The sequence below is a fragment of the Rana temporaria genome, chromosome 2, assembly GCF_905171775.1.
Source record: "Rana temporaria chromosome 2, aRanTem1.1, whole genome shotgun sequence".
NCBI classification, from domain to species: Eukaryota; Metazoa; Chordata; class Amphibia; order Anura; family Ranidae; genus Rana; species Rana temporaria.
The window spans coordinates 3,162,011-3,184,314 of record NC_053490.1 but is presented as its reverse complement, the minus strand read 5'-3'; the positions used below and the strand labels follow the sequence as shown (position 1 = coordinate 3,184,314).

Sequence of the window (22,304 nt, the reverse complement as noted above, 5' to 3'; positions counted from 1 at the left end):
ATTTTGCTTATGCTTTGCTTATAGCAGTGAATTTCATTGCTATAAGCCAGGCATATGCAATTAGCAGACCTCCAGCTGTTGTAAAACTACAACTCCCATTATGCCTCTGCCTCTGGATGTCCTGCTTGTGGCTGTCAGAATCTTGCAATGCCTCATGGGACTTGTAGTTCTGCAACAGCTGGAGGTCCGCTAATTGCATATCCCTGCTATAAGCAATCATTTGTATTGAATGAAATAGATTTATTCAGTGTGCATTGTTGTTATTAGCTGTGATTGGCCGTGTCTGTACTATGTGATCACTGTAATCAACCACACAATGAACGGCATGAATCAAAGCCATTCATTGTGTACAATTGTCATGTGATCTGTTGTGATTGGTCACAGCAATCACATGGTACTGGTAGCGGGCCTGTTACACTGATCAGTCATCTGCTATGTCCAGTGGACACAACAAGTGACAGACTGCGCCAGAGCTTGGCCATGATATTACAATAGTCCGAGCGGGAAGCGGTTAATAATGAATGTTAAAAAAGGAAGAAACTTTATTGAATCCTTTTTTAGAATTCTGACTTCTATTTTTTCTCCTGTACAGGTGAATTGAGGAACAACGTTTTCGGTCATGTTGGTCTTCATCAATAAAACAGAGTCACATGGGAAACGAGCCATATGGGTGTTATAAGGGACTGAAAGTCTTTATTGTCGTTCACTGGAGGATTCACACAGGACACAAGACATATCCGTGTTCTGTATGTCATTTATGTTTTGGGTCCTCTTAAACACTGATCCAACCTCAGAGGACAACACAAAAGAAGTAATTTCAGTTCCATGGAAGTGACAATGGCTTTATAGTAAAGTCCAACCTATGAATATGTGAGAGGAGACATTTCAGAAGATATTTCTTGTTTGGAATGTGATAAAGGTTTTATAATGGAGGTAAAACGTATCACACACCAGAAGGTTCACACTGAAGAGAAACCATATCAGTGTTCCGAATGTGATAAAGCTTTTACATTTAAGTCAAAACTTATCATACACCAGAGGGTTCACACTGGGGAGAAGCCATATCAGTGTTCTGAATGTTGCAAAACATTTGCATCTATGTCAGATCTTATTGCACACAAGAGGGGTCACACTGGAGAGAAGCCATATCAGTGTTCTGATTGTGGCAAAGATTTTAGAACCAAGAAAGAGCTTATCAAACACCAGAGGGTTCACACTGGGGAGAAGCCATATCAGTGTTCTGAATGTGGCAAAGCTTTTACACAGAAGACACACCTTATCAGTCACCAGATGATTCATACTGAAAATAAGCCATATGAATGTTCCGAATGTGATAAAGCTTTTACATCAAAGTCACGACTTACCAGCCACCAGAGGATTCACACTGGGGAGAAATCATATCAGTGTTCTGAATGTTGCAAAGCTTTTAGAACCAATAAAGAGCTTATCACTCACCTGATGATTCACACTGGGGAGAAGCCATATCAGTGTTCTGAATGTGGCAAAGCTTTTACAACTAAGTCATATCTTATCAGACACCAGCGGTTTCACATTGGAGAGAAGCCATATCAATGTTCTGAATGTGGCAAAGCTTTTGCACAGAAGTCAATACTTATCACACACCAGAGGGTTCACACTGGAGAGAAGCCATATCAGTGTTCTAATTGTGGCAAAGCTTTTACAATTAAGTCACATCTTATCACACACCAGAGGGTTCACACTGGAGAGAAGCCATATCAGTGTTCTAATTGTGGCAAAGCTTTTACAATTAAGTCAAATCTTATCAGACACCAGAGGATTCACACTGGAGAGAATCCATATCAGTGTTATGAATGTTGCAAAGCTGTTAGAACCAAGAAAGAGCTTATCACACACCAGATGATTCACACTGGAGAGAAGCCATATCAGTGTTCTGAATGTGGCAAAGCTTTTACACAGAAGTCAAATCTTATCACACACCAGAAGATTCACACTGAAGAGAAGCCATTTTAATGCTCTGAATGTGACAAAGATTTTACAATTAATTCTGGGCTAATGTATTGCCTGAGGATTCACAAGCTTCACCATAAAATCTTGTAGAGAGTAAACTCTGGGAAGAAGAGGTTATTAAAAGAGTTATAGTTGTCCCATAAGTTTCATATCCCCAATGTCATCCCACAAGCTAGGAAAGAAGTGAAAAGATAAAATGCTACTGTGAGCAAGCTGGAATGTAATGATCGAATGCACCGACTTTAGTGCTTACGTCCATCAGACACACACCTAGAAGGCCTGTGAAGTTTTTACCTTTTATTTTTTTCCTTTCAGATAAGCACCAATGACTGAACCGTTTTCCTCAGGGGAAAAAACACACTATTTTGGAGGTTTTGCTGTAATAGATAGCCACCATTTAAATATATATATATATATTCCTCAGTTTAGGCCGATACTTATTTTTCTACATATTTTTGATAATAAAAATCGCAAAAAGCGTATATTGATTGGTTTGAGCAAAAGTTATAGGGCTAGATTCAGTAAGAATCTACGTTGGCGTATCTATTGATACGCCACGTAAGTTCTAGGATGCGCAGGCGTATCTTTTTTCTGTATTCAGAAAGCAAGATATGCCGAAATTTGGCTAAGATACGACCGACGTAAGTCTCTTACGCCGTCGTATCTTAGTTGCATATTTACGCTGGCCGCTAGGTGGCCCTTCCGTAGATTTACGCATTGAATATGGTAATGAGCAAGATACGCTGATTCACGAATGTAGTTGCGCCCAGCTTATCTATATAACATAGAAATGGTTGGGGACTTTGAATGAGGCATGTAGACTGCCGCACCAGCACATGCCTCCATCCCCGAAATTGGAACAAGAAAAGAAGTTTGGGACTTTGAATGAGATGCGATTTGATGCAAACAGTAGTAAAGTAATAAATGCGTAATAACCAAGCTCAAACTTACCACCCAAACAGCAAGCCACCTTCAACTGTCTAACTGTATGTTAAAAACAGAGGATTGGTTTTTAACATACAGTTAGACAGTAAAATCTTACTGAATCTAGCCCATAGTGTCTACAAAATAGGGAATAGTTTTATGGCATTTTTATTATTTTTTTTACTAGTGGCGGCAATCTGCTATTTATATCGGGACTTCGACATTATGGCGGACATATCGGACACTTTTGACAATTTTTTGGGACCATTGGCATTTATACAGCGATCAGTGCTATAAAAATGCACTGAATACTGTGTAAATGTCACTGGCAGGGAAGGGGTTAACACTAGGGGGTGATCAAGGGGTCAACTGTGTTCCCTAATGTGTGTTCTAACTGTGGGGGGAGGGGACTCACTATAGGAGATGACAGATTGTGGTTCCCAGCTTGTAGGAACTCACAATCTGCATCTCCTCTCAGAACAAAACAGGGATATGTGTGTTTACACACACACCCCTGTTCTGCCTCTCGTGCCTGTGATCACTAGTGGCCGACAGTCATTGCGACCACCGGTCACGACCATCAGCACCCCTGCTTAAAGGGGTTCTAAAGGTTTGTTTTTTATATTCTTAATAGGTTCCTTTAAGCTTTGTTGGTTCACTTATCTTTTCCTTCCATTTCCCTTCTAAATGTTTTTTTCTTTGTCTGAATTTCTCACTTCCGGTTCCTCCTCAGTAAGCTTGTCCCCATCATCCGAGCCGTTCTGCCTGGGGGTTAGTCAGCGTGCTCACCCCCTCCCTTTGGACTACATCCCTGCGGGGAGACTACATCCCTGTGGGGAGACGCTGTGAACACGCACAGCCACGCCCCCCCCACAGTAATAACACACCCTTAGGGCACACTTAACCCCTTCACTGCCAGTGTCATTTTCACAGTAATCAGTGCATTTTTATAGCACTTTTCGCTGTGAAAATGACAATGGTCCCAAAAATGTGCCAAAGGTGTCCGATGTGTTTGCCGTAATGTCGCAGTTGCAAAAAAAAAACGCTGATCGCCGCCATTACTAGTAAAGAAAAATATTAATAAAAATGCCATAAAACTATCCCCTATTTTGTAAACACTATTAGCCAGATTCAGAGAGATCGGCGTATCTTTTGGCCGGCGTAGCGTATCTCATTTGCACTACGCCAACGTATAATAGAGAGGCAAGGCCAGTATTCACAAAGCACTTGCTCCGTAAGTTACGTCGGCGTAGCGAAAATGGGCCAGCGTAACACCGCCTAATTCAAAGTAGGCAGGTAGTGGGCGTGCTACATTTAAATTAAACGTGACCCCATGTAAATGAAGCACGCGCATGCTCAGAATCACGTCGCAAATACTTCCCTACGATACGACGGCTCAATGCATACGACGTGAACCTAACTTACACCCAGCCCCATTCATGTACAACTTACGTAAACGACGTAAAATCCGACGGCACTTCCGATGTCCATACCTTTGCATGGGCTGCGCCATCTTTTTGGTGGTTTATCTTTACGCCGGAAAAATGCCTTACGTAAACGGCGTATCTTACTGCGACAGGCGTACGTACGTTTGTGAATCGGCGTATCTTGCTCATTTACATATTCAACGCGTAAATCAACGTAAACGCCCCTAGCGGCCAGCGTAAATATGCACCCAAGATACGACGGTGTAGGAAACTTACGTCAGTCGTATCTTGGCAACAGTGAGGCGTATCTCATTTTAAGAATGAGCGCAAAGATACGACGGCACACATTCGGACTTACGACGGCGTATCTACTGATACGCCGTCGTAAGTTTCTCTGAATCTGGCTATATAACTTTTGCGCAAACCACTCAATAAACGCTTATTGCAATTTTTTAACAAAAATAGGTAGAAGAATACGTATCGGCCTAAACTGAGGGAATTATTATTTTTTTTATATATTTTTTGTGGATATTTATTATAGCAAAAAGTAAAAAATATTGGGGTAGATTCAGAGAGAATTTACGCCGGCGTATCCATAGATATGCCGCGTAAATTCAAATCTGCGCCGGCGTATCTTCTTTTTGTATTCAGAAAGCAAGATACGCCGACATTAGCCTAAGATACGACTGGTATAAGTCTCTTACGCCGTCGTATCTTAGGGTGTATTCTCACACTGGCCGCTAGGTGGCGCTCCCGTCGTTTTCGGCGTAAAGTATGCAAATTACCTAGTTACACCGATTCACAAACGTACGTGCGCCCGGCGGTAGTTTTTTTACGTTGTTTGCGTAAGGCTTTTTCGGCGTAACGTTGCTCCTGATATTAGGAGGCGCAGCCAATGTTAAGTATGGACGTCGTTCCCGCTTCGAAATTTGAATTTTTTACGTTGTTTGCGTAAGTCGTTCGCGAATAGGGCTGGATGTAATTTACGTTCACGTCAAAACCAATACGTCGTTGTGGCGTACTTGAGAGCAATGCACACTGGGATATGTACACGGACGGCGCATGCACCGTTCGTAAAACACGTCAATCACGTCAGGTCATCACACATTAGCATAAAACACGCCCCCCTTCCACATTTGAATTACGCGGGCTTACGCCGGCCCCATTTACGCTACGCCGCCGCAACTTACAGAGCAAGTGCACTTGCTCCTGTAAGTTGCGTCGGCGTAGCATCAATACAATACGCTGTGCCGCCGTAACTAGGCGCGCAGGTACCTGAATCTGCCCCATTGAATTTTTTCTAAATCGTCGCTTATTTTTGTTTATAGCGCAAAAAATAAAAACCGTAAAAATTATCAAATACCACCAAAAGAAAGCTCTATTTGTGGGGAAAAAAGGACGTAAATTTTGTTTGGGAGCCATGACGCACGACTGCGCAATTGTCAGTTAAAACGACACAGTGCCGAATCGCTAAAAGTGGCCCGGTCATTTGGAAACAAAATGGTCCTGGGGCTTAAAGCGGAGGTTCACCGGCACAGGACACTATTTCCCCCTAGATGGATGCTTGTTTTGTCTAGGGGAATCGGCTAGTTGTTTTAAAATATGATCCGTACTTACCGTTTACGAGATGCATCTTCTCCGCCACTTCAGGGTATGGGCTGCAGGACTGGGCATTCCTATTTTGATTGACAGTCTTCCGAGCGGCTTCCAACGGTCGCATCCATCGCGTCACGATTTTCTGAAAGAAGCCGAACGTCGGTGCGCAGGCGCAGTATAGAGCCGCACCGACGTTCGGCTACTAGTGACGCGATGGATGCGACCGTCGGAAGCCTATCGGAAGACTGTCAATCAAGAAGGAACGCCCGCTCCCGAAGACCCATACCCGGAAGCGACGGAGAAGATGCATCTCGTAAATGGTAAGTACAGCTCATATTTTAAAACAACTAGCCGATTCCCCTAGACCGAATGAGCAGGAATCTAAGGGGAAAAGGTAAAAAAATAAATAAATGGATGAACTCCCGCTTTAAGTGGTTAATGAGACATGCAGGGTCTAAAAGACCCCCAATGTCTCCTCTGGGCTCCACTGAATGTTTTTCAATGCAGGTCGCTCTGCAATCAGACACAGAGAGGCTGACCTGGAAGTGACGTCATAGACATTGCTTTCTGGGTCACAGCAAGAAGGGGAGGAGAGCGGACGTGTGTCCATTGCCCCCCCAGCCCCCGCACTCACCATGTTGGTCCTGGGAATGCACAGGAAGGGATCTGGACAGCTGCACTCCAATATAATCCCCTTTATTTAATAAAAAGACAGTCCATACAGTAATTGGAGCTGGAGGAATCAGATAGAGCTAATAACATTGGTCCTGGGCCTGCAGATGGGAAGGCGGAGCCAGGAAAATATGGTGGGGAAGCGCCAGTACTGGGGATGTGTGTGACCAATCGGGCGTCAGTGTCACACACAATCCCAGTGGCTGCAGCAACAGTTCACTACGATGTACGGAGCTGGCAGTGAAATGGTTCATGACTCTGATTGGACAGATCTCTTTGTGGTGTAAAGTTTTCAAAGAACACTTCTTATCCCTGGAAATGTTATGATGTCGGCACTAAAGTGTAACTATTTTATTTTTGTTTTGTGGGAATATTTGTGTGTTTTGAGTTGTTCTTTTGTTGTAAATTGGAAAATAAAATAAAAAGTATTTGATTGGGAAAAAAAGTGTAACTAATAATTCCATAAATGGTGCAATCTGTCATTAGCATGGAAGTTGTTGTTTTTCGGAGTCTCCCGTATAACAGATCTACAGACAGGATAACAGGCGATAAAACGATGTTGCGGAGGGAACTCTGGGAATGATAATGACAGATTACATTACACATTCAGTTATCAGACTTCCTGCTGTTGGTCTTATGTTTGGATTGTCTTCTGATATTTACTGTCCTGCTGTAAAAGGTGTAAATGATCGGCCACATGTTTCCTGTAGTAGCAGGGACTACAGACTCATATTAGGATGGATACCTGCCCAAGGGGGTCACCTTTCTGGATTTGGGGGAAACATTTCACATGGTTTTATAAATTCCATTAATGACACCGACAAGGGGAATCTCACTTACTTCACTAACAATAGGAGAGCCAATCACAGGCCAGTAACATTTCATAGTTTCTCAATGTAATTGCAGAATGTTTAATCCCCATTGGTCCGATGGATTCCTAGTCCTTCCAGATAACATTTCCTTCTTGTGTGAAAGGAGCCCCCTAAAATGTCTTCCCTTCAATCCCACCCATAGCTGTAGGTTATGTTGCCCCTCCCATATCTGTAAGGGAAACATAGGCATGCACACAGGGTGTGCCAGGTGTGCCCAGGCACACCCTAATCACCCTTTACAGCACAGATTCCCCCTACTGCCCTGGCTCCCCCCTTCCCCCTGCAGCACTACCAGCTGGAAGGATACAGAAAAGTAAAAACATATATTGTTTTATTCCATGTAGAAAATTTCAGAAATACAAAAACATTTTATAAAACAGTAAAGCAGGCCATACACGGTCGAATTTCGAACAAATTTTCCTTTCAAAACCAGAAAGTTCTTTTTTTTTGTGATCCGATGATGCCATTATTGATTTTCGAAATTTGGCCGACCAAACCTTCATGTTGCCGGGAATTTTTGTTTCTCTCCAGAAATATTCTTTTCTTGCACATGCGCATTTTTTTTCTATTATATTTCTCACACGATTCTCCCATCATTGATCAGAAAATCGTTTGTCTTTCAAAAAATTTCTATCATGTCGGATTCCTCAAATTTGTTTGCCGCACGAAAACCGGCTGTTGCTGCCGCCCCACTAACGGTGCGAAATTCATACGAAAATTATTTCGAAATTTGAACCGTGTATGGCCGCTTTTAATGGAACAAAGACCTAGAAACACATCTGCTACTAATTGGTCAATGCACTGCACTTCTAATCATCATATGAAAGAAGAGCTGTGGTTAATCCATGACCAACATGTTTCTGATAACGCCTGAAAAGATTTCTGTCTTTCCTTCTTCTTAGGTTAAATTTGTGTAATATGGTGGCTTTTCTTCTTAAACCATTATATTCTACTAACGTTTTGATCATTTTATACATTGTTGTTGCTTCTTTCACTGGATTTTGCTTTTTTATTTTAATGATTTAAATTCCTCAAATTTAGTTTTATTTTAAATTGTCTGAAAGCAGAGACCCTGGAGAATAAAATGCTGGTAGTTGCCATTTGTTTATCTAACAGGATATTTGCGTATATTTTTATCAAATGCATATTTTCCATGAAAAAAAAAAAAACATTAAAGATAATTGTTGGTCACACAAACACAATATATTACCCAATTTCTTTGGTGAAATATAAAAGATGTAGAGCTAGATTCAGCAAAGATTTACACCGGCGTATCCATAGATACGCCGCGTAAATGCTAAGCTGCGCCGGCGTATCTTCTTTCTGTATTCATAAAGCAAGATATGCCGACATTAGCCTAAGATCCGACTGGCATAAGTCTCTTATGCCTTGTATCTTAGGGTGCATTCTCATGCTGGCCGCTAGATGGCGCTTCCGTCCTTTTCGGCGTAGAGTATGCAAATTACCTAGATACGCCGATTCACAAACATACGTGCGCCTGTCGGTAGTTTTTTACGTCGTTTGCGTAAGGCTTTTTCGGCGTAACGTTGCTCCTGCTTCTATGAGGTGCACGCAATGTTAAGTATGGACGTTGTTCCCGATTCGATTTTTGAATTTTTTACATAATTTGCGTAAGTCGTTCGGGAATAGGGCTGGACGTAATTTACATTCACGTCGAAACCAATGACGTCCTTGCGACGTCATTTGGAGCAATGCACACTTTTATATGTAGACGGACAGCGCATGCGCCGTTCGTAAAACACGTCAATCACGTAAGGTCATCACACATTAGCATAAAACACGCCCCCTTCCACATTTGAATTACGCACGCTTACGCTGGCCCCATTTACGCTACGCCACCGCAAATTACGGGGCAAGTGCTTTGTGAATACTGCACTTGCTCCTGTAAGTTACGGCGGCATAGCGTAAATACGATACGCTGCGCTGCCGTAACTATGCGCGCCCCTACCTGAATCTAGCCCGAGGTGTGTGTCTTGTATATCGATACCAAACACGTTAGCTTTAAAAATTGGACGGACTTGGCGACAAACTTCAGTACCAGAAATTGCCCGTAGGTGACACTTTAAAATCCTTTAATTTTGTGTGAATTTAAAATATTTTAGTGTGTTTTTTGTTTTATTTACAGTGTGTTAGTTTATTTATTTGTTTTACTTTTTTACTTAACTTTATTACTGTCACATAGGGGGTTGATAGTGTTGCATGTGATAGAATATTGCTGATCACAGGTCCTCTTTAAATAGACATCAGTTGTCTTTTAGACTCCTAATGTCACCCCTGGACCCCAAAAAAGACAGTCAAGCACAGATCATGCTTGATCAGCTCCTTCTCTGGCCTCAGCAACCGGGGAATGACAGCACTGAACCCAGAAATGACATAATCTCACACCTTCCATGTTCAGTCACTGAAGAGGAGATCAGAGATCGGATGTTTGCTGATCTTCTGCTTTCACCACTGACACCCACCATGTCTGTCTTGGGCTTGCAGGAGGTGAAGCTGAGCCTGATATACATGGGGGGGGAGGGGGGAGTACCTTCAGTGCGGCTAAATCACTTCCACCAGAAAGCCGACAGTTGGTGTAACAAATGTAGACAACCCCCCTGGTACTATAGATATAAGCCCGGGCTGCCGCCGCTGATGTAAACCTTCCATTGGCCGGAGTGAAAGGGTTCCACTAATGTACATCTGCCAAATCTGTATCTGAGGAGACCATAGAAGCAGCATTAGAAAGAAATGTGAGCATGGCTTCAGTCAGGCGATGGTCCTGGTGGTCTTGGTCTTGTTCTCCTTCAGGTCCTCTAACCTTGTAGATGGTGACATGGACTTGTTGGGTGGGAATGAGCAGAAGGGGCTCTGGGTTCTCTTGTACCCAATCAGCTTGTTATGGATAAAAGATTAAAGTGTCTTCTGGGAATTTACAGGGATTGGGATGTTTAGAGGGTTCCATAAGTGTGCGGGGCTGGTATTAATGAGAGGCGTGTCATATTTTAATCAGTTTCTTAGCACAGATGATATAAATGGTATAAATATATCCTTGAAATGTAAACAATCGATCTCTTTTCTTCTGTTGTTAAAGTGTCACATATATATGATTAATAAAGTTGGATTGTATTCTCACCGCACAATAGCGTGGTCTGGGTTCTTCTACAACATCCCCCCAAAAATGTAATCTTCCAGTTGTAGGAGTCTGGTGGAATGGGTGACAAGCTGATTGTATGTCTTAGGTCCCTTGTAAATGGGGGGTCCGGCCCCTGTGTGTGCAATGCTGGCGTTATAATACACCTGGTGGGCACAGGTACAGCGTGTGATTACTATGCCTCAGTTTATGAATGGATGGGATCCTCTCTGCAGAGACTTCTATTCATTCCAATGTATTGCAGCTGAGCCTGCAGAGAAAGGGAAGGAACTCCGTCTTCAGTCACTTTCTATGTCTCAAATAAGAGACATTAGAGGTCTGATTAGACCCCAGATATCTCTCCAAAGCCCCCCTCCCAAAAAATGTAAAAATAAAATGATACTTGTTCAATAAAATAAACTAAGACTCATAGTAAAGGTAGATGTAGACATGCTTCTGATCTCCCTTCTCTCTGAAGTCCGAGGTTACACTCCAGAAGATCCTGACAGGTGATGAAGAAGAGATCCGATGTCTCCTCACCGCTTGTTTATAACACATTGTTTTCAACAAATGCATCCAATCACACAGTTGCATGGTGTTTGCAGCGCTTCCCCATTGATTTGAATGTGTAGCGTTCGGCGGGCGACATTGCTACAAGTCAGGACAACATTGTCACGAGCTCAAAGCACCACGGCCCCATCATGTAAACATCTCCGTCCACTGCCCATTGCAGCTTAAGGAGACCTGGTTGGCAGGCGGGAGAAACGCAGCTCAACTGGTCATTCCCCATGCAAGTCTAGACAAAGCCTAAGGCCTCGTTCATGTGGGACATACTACTTGTCGTGTTTAGCTGCGGAGGGGTGCACAGGTGTTCTGTACATCCCCATGCAGCCAGTCCCATTCATGTCAATTGGGACACAGAAGCTGCCCGGGAATGTGCAGGTGGACTCCAGGATCCAGATGCTCTTTCTGCCTCAAGATAAGATGGAGAAGGTACCAGGGGCAGTCTCTGCACTGATTGGCCTTGCAGAGTGCTCCAGGAGGCACATCATTAGAGGGCTCGGATTAATGACGGTATGTATACCGCTGTGACATATTCACAGCTTGACTCCAAGGAGCTTCAGTTCTTCCTGCTCTCCTCCCTAGATGGGAAGGTGTCCCCCTCCCCATCTGGAGATCTTACAGGCCCAAAGGCCAGGGAGTTTGTTTCCGGGGGCAACTTCTTCCTACTGTAGAGAACTCCTGGCCAAAGGCAGGCCCCAGGGGCGTTCAAGGGCAGCAGTAAAGAAGTCAAGATCCTCTCAGACAATGCTACGATGGTGGCGTACATAAACCACCAGGGGGTACCAGGTCCCAAAGCCTCTTGAGTCTGACCCTGGGGATCCTGGGGTGGAAGGAAGTCAGACTGCTCTCCATGTAAGTGGTCCATATAAAGCAGGAATCCTCAAACTACGGCCCTCTAGCTGTTGTAGAACTACACATCCCAACTACACATCCCATGAGGCATTGTAACACACTCACATTCAGACATGACTAGGCATGATGGGAATTGTAGTTCCTGAACAACTGGAGGGCCGTAGTTTGAAGACCCTTGATATAAAGGTTCCCACCAGAGTAGAGGCAGACTTCCTCAGCTGGCAACCCATCCATCAAGGAGGGGGGAGATAAACGGTGAGATGTTTTTCTATCCAAGCGCAATTTTTGGTACCCTGGAAATAGATCCTTTTGCCCGCAGGAAGAACAGAAAAGTGCAGGAAGGTATTTTATAGACATGTGCACACTTAAATATTTTGTTTTGGAATTTAGTTTTCGTCCGAAAAAAAATATTTATATCGTTACTCCCGAAATTTGTTTTTTTTTATTTTGTTTCGTTAAAAAAATGCATTTGTCCAAAAATCCGAATGAATTAAGGTTGAATCTTTCAATTGAAGACTTATGGTGTCTGTCGAATGTTCTAAGAAGATTCAACGAAGCAGCTAAACTATAGCTTATACCCTCACAGATAGAAAGCACCTCCCTAGGGAACATTTAACCCTTTGATCACCGCTAGTGTTAACCCTTCCTGCCAGTGCCATTTATACAGTGATCCGTTTTTTAGCACTGATCACTGTATTGGTGTCTCTGGTCCCCAAAAAGTGTGACTAAGGCCCCATACACACGATAGAATTTATCCGCGAATACGGTCCAGCGGACCGTTTCCGCGGATAAATCCTCTCGTGGATTTCGGCAGATTTTCATGCGATGGTGTGTACACACCATCGCATTGAAATCCGCGCCGAAATCCTCTGGCGATGACGTGTCGCGCCGTCGCCGCGATTATGACGCGGCGACGTGCGCGACGCTGTCATATAAGGAATTCCACACATGCGTCAAATCATTATGACGCAATTGGAGTTCTGGAGTGGTTACTGAGCTATACCGAGACATTTCCAATATGTGATAAGCCTGTTTAAAGCCTTTTTGATTATCAGAGGTAGATATCTTCTGTTAGTAGAGACAGTCCGTCTGGCTAAAAACTGTGGATTGAAGGTTAATTGAATCTATTATGTGTGTTTGAAGATGTATGTGTTTACGCTAAAAGACTTTGTATTGTTCTAAAGGTCAGAAGTCTCCTGTCAGGAGCATTGAATTAGCATTCTATTGTCTAAAGGAATGTAACCTCTCAGAGGTAGTAATTAACCTCCTGGGCGGTGTTCCCGAGTCTGACTCGGGGTGAGATTTTTGGGCAAGGATCGGTAACCCCGAGTCAGACTCGGGCTCGCCTCGCTGGATGTACAGGGAGTTTTACTTACCTTGTCCCTGGATCCAGCGATGCCACCGCGCTGTGTGAGCGAGTGGGACCTCGCTCGATTCACACAGTGCCTCCGTGTGACGCCGATCTCCGTTCCCTGCGACGTTACGACGCACGGGGACGGAGAATGGCGCCAAATTCAAAAAAGTAAACAAACACTATACATGCAGTATACTGTAATCTTATAGATTACAGTACTGTATGTAAAAAAAACACACACCCCTTGTCCCTAGTGGTCTGTCCAGTGCCCTGCATGTCATTTTATATAATAAAAACGTTTCTTTCTCCCTGCAAACTGTAGATTGTCCATAGCAACCAAAAGTGTCCCTTTATGTCAAAAATAGTTTTAGATCAGCTAAAAAACAGCGATAATAAATTATAATCACTTGCAGAATTGTGCGATAGCGATTTGTGGGGAAATTCGTCATAAAAAAAAAAATAATGACAGCAACAATTCTGCAACTGAGCAAATTTCAGTGATTTTGATTTGATTACATTATTGAATAATTTTTATTATAATTATATTATTATTTGTTATAATTATTTATAATTATTTATTATATTATAATTTATAATTTTGTTTTTAAAAAAATGTCATACCCGGGATGCCTTTTAGAAGCTTGTTTGGTCAGATTTAAGTGAGTTATTTCTAAAAATGACAGACCTACAATATAAAACGCCAAATTTCCTTGCAAATAATGGTACCGCTTTCAGCATGTTTTTTCTGAAAGAATCATACCGCCAGGGAGGTTAAGTAGAACGGGTTATTGTGTACATTGATTACCCCCTGGGGCTTCTGTCTCAATACACAAGTCTTTCTATCCAAGCTATTGGACCAATCCCTGTTGACTATTTCAAGTCCTCATTCGCATGGTCAAGGAGGACCTGAGTGAAGACTGCATATACTTTACAATTGACCAATGGGAAAGCGGTTGTTGGGGGTGGGATGTTCGAAAATTCTGTATAAAAGTGTGCTGTGTACTTGAAAATAAAGAGTCCTGTTTGAACTTACATACAGCCTGCCTGGTGTTTGTTCTTAATGGGTCTGAACGGCACATAGCTGTAGTTTGGATCCCGGAACCTTGGATGATTGGACCATCAGACGTTGCAATTTGCAAGCTGATCCAATAGAAGCAGAGGAGTGTCGGGAGAGCAGAACCGGGCGAGAAAGGGTCTCGTCACACCCGTCATTACTAATAAAGAAAAAGTCCCTAAATCTTTCCCCTACTTTGTAGACGCTATAACTTTTGCGCAAACCAATCAATATACGCTTATTGGAAATGTTTTTACCAAAAATATGAAGAAGAATGCATATTGTTTTTTTTACATTTATTATTGAATTTATTATAGCAGAAAGTAAAGAACATTTTTTTATATAAAAAACACAGTGGCCCAGATTCAAGAAGCACTTGCGCCTGCGTAACCATAGGTTACGCAGCGCAAGTGCTTACTTGCGCCGGTGTAACGAATGCTCCTGATTCAGGAACCTCGTTACACCGACTGCAGCCTAAAATCTGCACGGCATAAGGCTCTTATGCCACGCTGATTTTAGGCTGCATTCTTGCGTGGGCCGCTAGGGGGCGCTCCCATTGTGATCAGCTTATAGTATGCAAATTGCATACTATCACCGATTCACAAACTTGCGCGGGCCCTGCGCAAGCAAGGTATGGAGTTTCCGTACGGCATCTTTAGCGTAAGACTGCCCCTTCTAATAGTAGGGGCAGCCAATGCTAAAGAATAGCCGCCGTTCCCGCGACGTGAAATTTGAATTTCACGTCGTTTACGTAAGTGATTCGTGAATGGCGCTGGACGCCATTCACGTTCACTTTGAAGCAAATGACGTCCTTGCGACGTCATTTGCCGCAATGCACGTCGGGAAAGTTTCCCGACGGAGCATGCGCTCTACGCACGGCGCGGGAGTGCGCCTAATTTAAATGATTCCCGCCCCCTACGGGATCATTTACATTGCGCGCGCTTACGCCGGGCAATTTTTCCGGCGCGCCCTCGCAATTTACGGAGCTACTGCTCCGTGAATCAAGGGCAGCCCAAAATATTTGCGGGGGCGCAGGGCAAAATCGTTGCCCTGCGCCTCCGCAAATATTGCGCGGATCTCTTTGAATCTGGGCCAATGTAAATAAAAGAAAAACACACAAAACAAATGTTAAAGCCCCCAGTTCCCACATACATGCACATCATGCAAATGGCAGCTTCAGGTGCGGTTATGTAGAAAAACAAAAATCACACCACACATATCGCTGCACACACCAGAGGGAGAGGAATGACTCATGGAGAACTTCTTATGCCGCGTACACACAACCGTTTTTCATGACGAGAAAAATGCCATTTTTTTAATTGGTCGTTAAAAACGGTCAGGTGCAGGCTCCAGAGCATTTTTCTAGCATTTAGAACATGCTCTATTTTTTCTCATCGCTTTTCATGTCGTCGTTTTTCCCATCGTGAAAAATGGTCGTTTGTAGGCTTTACGGGTGGGGAAAAAAACGTGCATGCTCAGAAGCAAGTTATGAGATGGTAAATTAGCATAATCAACCCAAAGGGTGGCGCCATTCGAATAGAACTTCCCCTTTATAGTGCCGTCGTACGCGTTGTACGTCACCGCACTTTGCTCGAGCATTTTTTATCATGATCGTGTGTATGCAAGGCAGGCTTGAGAGGAATCATGTAGAGAAAAAAAAAAATTCCATGACATGAAAAACGGTCGTGTGTACGCGGCATTAAACTGATGATCTGGAAAGACTTTTAAAAGCGTCACCTATGGGCAATTTTTGGTACTGAAGTTTGTCACCATTTCACAAGCACATGCGACTTTTACACCTTGACATGTTTGGTATCTAGATTCAAGGCAGAAACATCAAATGCTATATTTGGACAAGAAATTGGGTAATATATTGTTTTTGTCAGACCGCTGGCTGAGCTCAGGAGAGGGATAGCAGCCAGCGGATTTACAAACAGGAAGTCAACAGGCAATAAAGGTTTTTCAGCAAGTTCAGCAGCCTATTACAGAGGAACTACAGAGCTCAGAAGAACATGGATGGCAAAGTGGGTGAATGTAGGAGATCGGCAACAAGGACATGTAAATAAAAGTTCTGCTTTAAGGTTTAAACCACCATATGAATGAAAACTAAGAACCCCCAGCAGAGTTATATGGTGTTTCCCATCCCCTCTAACTGCTATTTTTGACAAATAGCTTGGCCTTCTAAGTGTGTGTCTGATGGAGATAAGAACTAAACTCAAAGCCTCCAATCATTACATTCCAGTTTGCTCACAAATTTGTGTTACTTTTTTTGAGAAGCATTTTATCTTTTCACTTCTTCCCTAGCTTGTTTGATAACATTGGGGCTGTGAAACTAATGGGATGCCCGCAACTCATTTGATACCCCTTATTTCAGAGTTTCCTCTCTGCAGCTGAAGCTTGTAAATCCTCTGGTGATAGATGATGCCGACATTAACTGTAAAAGCTTTGTCACATTCAGAGCATTAAAATGGCTTCTCTCCAGTGTGAACCCTCTGGTGTGTGATAAGATTTGACTTCTGTGAAAAAGCTTTGCCACATTCAGAACATTGATATGGTTTCTCTTCAGTGTGAATCCTCTGGTGTCTCATAAGGGTTGACTTATGTGTAAAAGCTTTGCCACATTCAGAACACTGATATGGTTTCTCTTCAGTGTGAATCCTCTGGTGTGTCATAAGGTGTGACTTCTGTGTAAAAGCTTTGCCACATTCAGAACACTGATATGGTTTCTCTTCAGTGTGAATCCTCTGGTGTGTCATAAGGTGTGTCTTACGTGTAAAAGCTTTGCCACATTCAAAACACTGATATGGTTTCTCTTCAGTGTGAATCCTCTGGTGTGTCATAAGGGTTGACTTATGTGTAAAAGCTTTGCCACATTCAGAACACTGATATGGTTTATCTTCAGTGTGAATCCTCTGGTGTGTCATAAGGTGTGTCTTACGTGTAAAAGCTTTGCCACATTCAGAACATTGATATGGCTTCTCTCCAGTGTGAATCTTCTGGTGTGTCATAAGGTGTGACTTGTGTGTAAAAGCTTTGTCACATTCAGAACATGGATATGGCTTATCTCCAGTGTGAATCATCTGATGTATAATAAGATTACCCTTGGTTATAAAAGCTTTGTCACATTCAGAACACTGATACAGCTTCTCTCCAGTGTGAATCTTCTGGTGTGTCATAAGGTGTGACTTGTGTGTAAAAGCTTTGTCACATTCAGAACATGGATATGGCTTCTCTCCAGTGTGAACCCTCTGGTGTATGATAAGATGAGACTTAAATGTAAAAACTTTGTCACATTCAGAACACTGATATGGCTTCTCTCCAGTGTGAACCTTCTGGTGTGTGATACGTTCTGCCTCCATTGTAAATCTTTATCACATTCCAAACAAGAAATATCTTCTGAAATGACTCCTCTTATGTATACATGGGTTGGACTTTACTGTAAAGTCATTGTCACTTCCAGAACACTGAAATGACTTCTCTCCTGTTGTCCTCTGAGGCAGGATCGATGTTGAAGAGGATTCAGAACAACATTTAGCACACGGATATGACTTGTGTCCTGTGTGAATCCTCCAGTGAATTGTGATAAAGACTTTCAGTCACTTCAGACACCCATATGGCTTCACTTCCCATGTGACTTTGTTGTATTCATGAAGTCCAACATGATAGAAAACTTGGTTCATCAATCCACCTGTACAGAAAAAAAAGTAAAATAGAAGTCAGAATTCTATAAAAAGGGCTGAATAAAGTTGTTTTCTTTTATAACATTCATTATTAAATGTATCTAATATATAGAAACAATATATACAATATTATTTTACTGAGGACAATATATTATTCCCATTGGCTGATAAAATGTACATTTTATTACAATTTCCAGCGGGAGAATCTCATTCAGAGAAATGTGCTGCATAGTGACGCAGGAATGTTCTTGGGTTCAGATTTGTGGGGACTTTAGGCAAGACGTCTAAAAATCCCAAAAATTGCAGATTTAAATGCAAACCTCATTGATATCAATAGGAGGCGAATCTTGAAAATCAATTCTCTGCATTTTCAGAGCGATTAATTATTCCTAATGATCTTCCTCGCCCTTCAGAGATGTGGTGAGATCTTCCTTCCCTTTGATCTCAGTAACCCTGGAAATCCACAGAGACATTTCAGTGGGATAGAAGATCTCACCACGTTTATAAGGTGAATGAGTAGTGATATTTTCTATAAAGCTTTAGAAAGGAGGGTCATGTGTAGAGGAAAAGCTGAAGAGTCATCTCTCAGGTGTATTCTGGGTAGATGTTTGGTAAGTCTTTAAATTTCTCTCCACGAAGGGAACAGCAGATATTCTATATATATATACACACACATACTCCACTCTAAAAAAAAAAAAGTTTTGGAGCTTTTTTGGGGCGATTGTTGCACATAGGGCAGCCCAGTCAAATGAATGGTCTACCCTATGCGTGACGAGTGAAAATGCTTAAGAATGCTAAAAAACCTCATGGGGGGAATGCGAGTTCCCACTACGCAGAGATATAAATGCGGCTTGACAGCTGAGTGACTCCATCACCTCCATCCTATGTACTTATATAAAGCTGGCCATATACCATGCAATCTGATTGTACAATGTCCTTTAGGTGTACCAGGTTGTATAGTGTATGGTGATCATTACAGAACCCAGGACACACTTCTCCAAATTGCAATATTACAGCTCTATCCACATCGGCCGTTATCTGATCGCTCAGCTCATGCACACTCTGCCAAATGAACAATCTATAGCTGTGTATTTAGTGAGAACGGTGATGACTGATTGCATAGGAAAAACGCTGATGAGGTGGGTGGAAGGGGGAGGGTAGATGGTGCAGGGTGTGTCCAGGAAGTAAAGGAGAAGTGATTATCCACTTAAGGACCAAGCCTCTTTCTGAGATTTGGTGTTTACATGTTAAAAACAGTTTATTAGAAAATCAATTAGAACCCCCAAACATTATAACAAAATAAATAAAAAATCCTAGCACCCTACAGAATAAAATGGCGGTCATTGCAATACTTTATGTCACACCGTATTTGCACAGCGGTCTTACAAGCGCACTTTTTTTGGAAAATTTTTTTTTTTTTTTTAATTAAAAAATAAGACAACAGTAAAGTTAGCCCATTTTTTGTATATTGTGAAAGATAATGTTACGCCGAGTAAAATGATACCCAACATGTCACGCTTCAAAATTGCGCCCGCTTGTGGAATGGCGACAAACTTTTACCCTTAAAAATCTCCATAGGCAACGTTTAAAAAATTCTACGGGTTGCATCTTTTGAGTTACAGAGGAGGTCTAGGGCTAGAATTATTGCTCTTGCTCTAACGATCGCGGCGATACCTCACATGTGTGGTTTGAATACCGTTTTCATATGCGGTCGCTGCTCACATATGTGTTCGCTTCAGCACACAAGCTCGGCAGGATGGGGCGCGTTTAATTTTTATCTTTTATTTTACCTTTTATTTTTTACACTGTTATTTAAAAAAAAAAAATGTGTCACTTTTATTCATATTACAAGGAATGTAAATATCCCTTTGTAAGGGATTAGCTCGGTAGCGGGGGGGTGTGACCCCCTGGATGGGATCACTACACACTGAACGATACAGAGAAACAGCCAAAGATGGTTGAAAACAAAGATTTATGCCGCGTACACACCATCACTTTATGTGATGAAAAAAAATGACGTTTTTAAAAACGTCACTTTAATTGACTGTGTGTGGGGGAAAACGTCGTTTTATGTCTTGTAAAAAACGACCAAAAAAAATTGAAGCATGCTTCTATTTTATGTGTCGTTTTTCAAAAGTGCACTTTTTACTTCACAGAAATTGACCGTGTGTAGCAAAAAACGTCGTTTTCTAAGACGTTTTTTCATCCACGCATGCCCAGAAGCTACTTATGAAGCAAGCTTCAATGGTAAAACGTGGTGGAACGTAACCTCGCTTTGCAAGAACATTGTGAGAAAAACGATGGTGTGTAGGCAACTTCGTCTTTGAAAATTGAAGTTTTAAAAACGTAATTTTTTACTTCACAGAAAGTGTCGTTTTTTTTCATCACATAAAGTGATGGTGTGTATGCGGCATTAGGTTTATTCTTCCATCTTGCTGGAAACAAGTGCAAGCATCCAAACAGCATAAACAAAATCAAACATAAAATAAACCCTGGCCACTTGGGGCGTCTACCTTCACCACACAGGAGCCTATCTGTAGAGTCTGGCACAGCCTAGTGCTGGGCAGACAGCAGAAAAACAAATAGTCTTTTTGATTTTTATCACACAGAAAAATCAACAGCACCTCACCTCTTCAGAAGTATTTCTACTCTCCTTCACTCAAAAAGCCTCAGGATGGGGGCGGAGCCGGGAGCCAGAGCTGATGGATGTGTGTTAGGTGAGCTCTGACACACCGGGTGGAAAATAGCGGCTCACAGCACACAAAGACACCCCAAAAGCACCTGCGGAACCCAGCGGAAGTGGGGGAACACAGAGGCAGCGATGCATAAACGAAAGGAGAGAGAGGGACCCCGCAAACTAACTGATTTCTTCCCTCCAGCCGGGAGCCGAGAAATCCAAGATGGCGCCGGCGCAAGGAGCCGCGCTCCGGATCCCATACACGCGGCTGTAACGAATCCACCGCCATCCTCGGGTGAGTTACATCCCCTTGACCACCCATCAGCAGCATCCCCCTTTAGCAGCCCTGCCAAGCAAAAACGGCGGATAGGGGAGGCCTCAGGGACCCGGGAAAGCGATGGAAATGAGGGGGAGGACATGGAGGAATCTTCATCATATGCCCAGCAGCTGGATGCATTCCCCACCTCAGGTCAGCCTATTATTGACACTACAATGAAGGAGATGCTGCAAACCCTGAGGGGGGCCCTGCAATGTGACATGGCATCATTCATGCAGACTACCAAAGGAGAAATAGCTGCGGTAGGCAAAAGAGTGCAGTATGTGGAGCAGAAGATGGAGGAGTTTACACTGGCACACAATGACCTTGTGGATGCCCACTTTGATGTGGAAGAGGAAATCAAACATATGCGCCTCAAAATGGCAGATTTAGAGGACAGGGCAAGAAGAAACAACATTAAATTTAGAGGGGTCCCTGAAAATGTCAAACCTGCAGAACTTACACCTTATCTGCAAAAACTAATGATGGCAGCCATCCCTGCCCTGACTCCAGCCGACATTATCATAGACAGGGCCCATAGACTGCCCAAGCCATCCTTCCTGCCTGACCAAATCCCTAGAGATGTAATTGCAAGGATCCACTTTTATCACATTAAGGATCAACTTATGCGCTACGCCAGACAACACCCTGCATTACCTGACCCCTTTGCTGGCATTGCACTCTATGCTGACCTCTCACAAGCTACGCTGGCTGCGAGACACAATCTAGTCCCCATCACTAAGATACTGAGAAATCACAAAATTATTTACAAGTGGGGTTTCCCGGCTAAACTACTAGTGGATATGAATAACGAATCGCACGCGATTACATCACTGGACAAAGGTCTCAGCCTCCTCAAAAAATGGCGCCTGATCCCCGCCGAAGGCATCCCGGCAGAACCCGACCCTTCTCCCCAAAATCGCAATCCCCAAAAGCAGAACAGGAGGAGTAGGTGAATTCTGTATGCAGAACTGAAGTATTACCTAACGCTCTCCTCTGAGAACTGCTACATTGGCTTCTTAAGGCTTGTTCCGTTTTTTTTTCTCTCTACATACCAGCCTTGTCTAATAATGGTGTCTTTGATTATATTATAACCTGAAGGACACCCGTTGTCCGGCTGTTCTATTGTTCTTTTCTTTTTCCCCCATATTTGGTTACGAGATGTTTGCCGTAACTTGTCTGCCGCATGCCAAG

General features: G+C 42.9%; 1 protein-coding gene and 2 pseudogenes across 2 annotated transcripts in view; 1 reads left to right on the top strand and 2 right to left on the bottom strand.

The window, feature by feature from the left end:
- The window catches only part of LOC120928419, a 304,228-nt pseudogene extending 285,899 nt beyond the window's left edge, over positions 1-18,329 (bottom strand).
- Positions 1-22,304, bottom strand: part of LOC120928403 (zinc finger protein 300-like) — a 1,021,177-nt gene that overhangs the window by 409,206 nt on the left and 589,667 nt on the right. The gene's annotated exons all lie outside the window — the stretch shown is intronic.
- LOC120928420 overlaps positions 1-22,304 on the top strand; it is a 399,135-nt pseudogene that overhangs the window by 318,558 nt on the left and 58,273 nt on the right.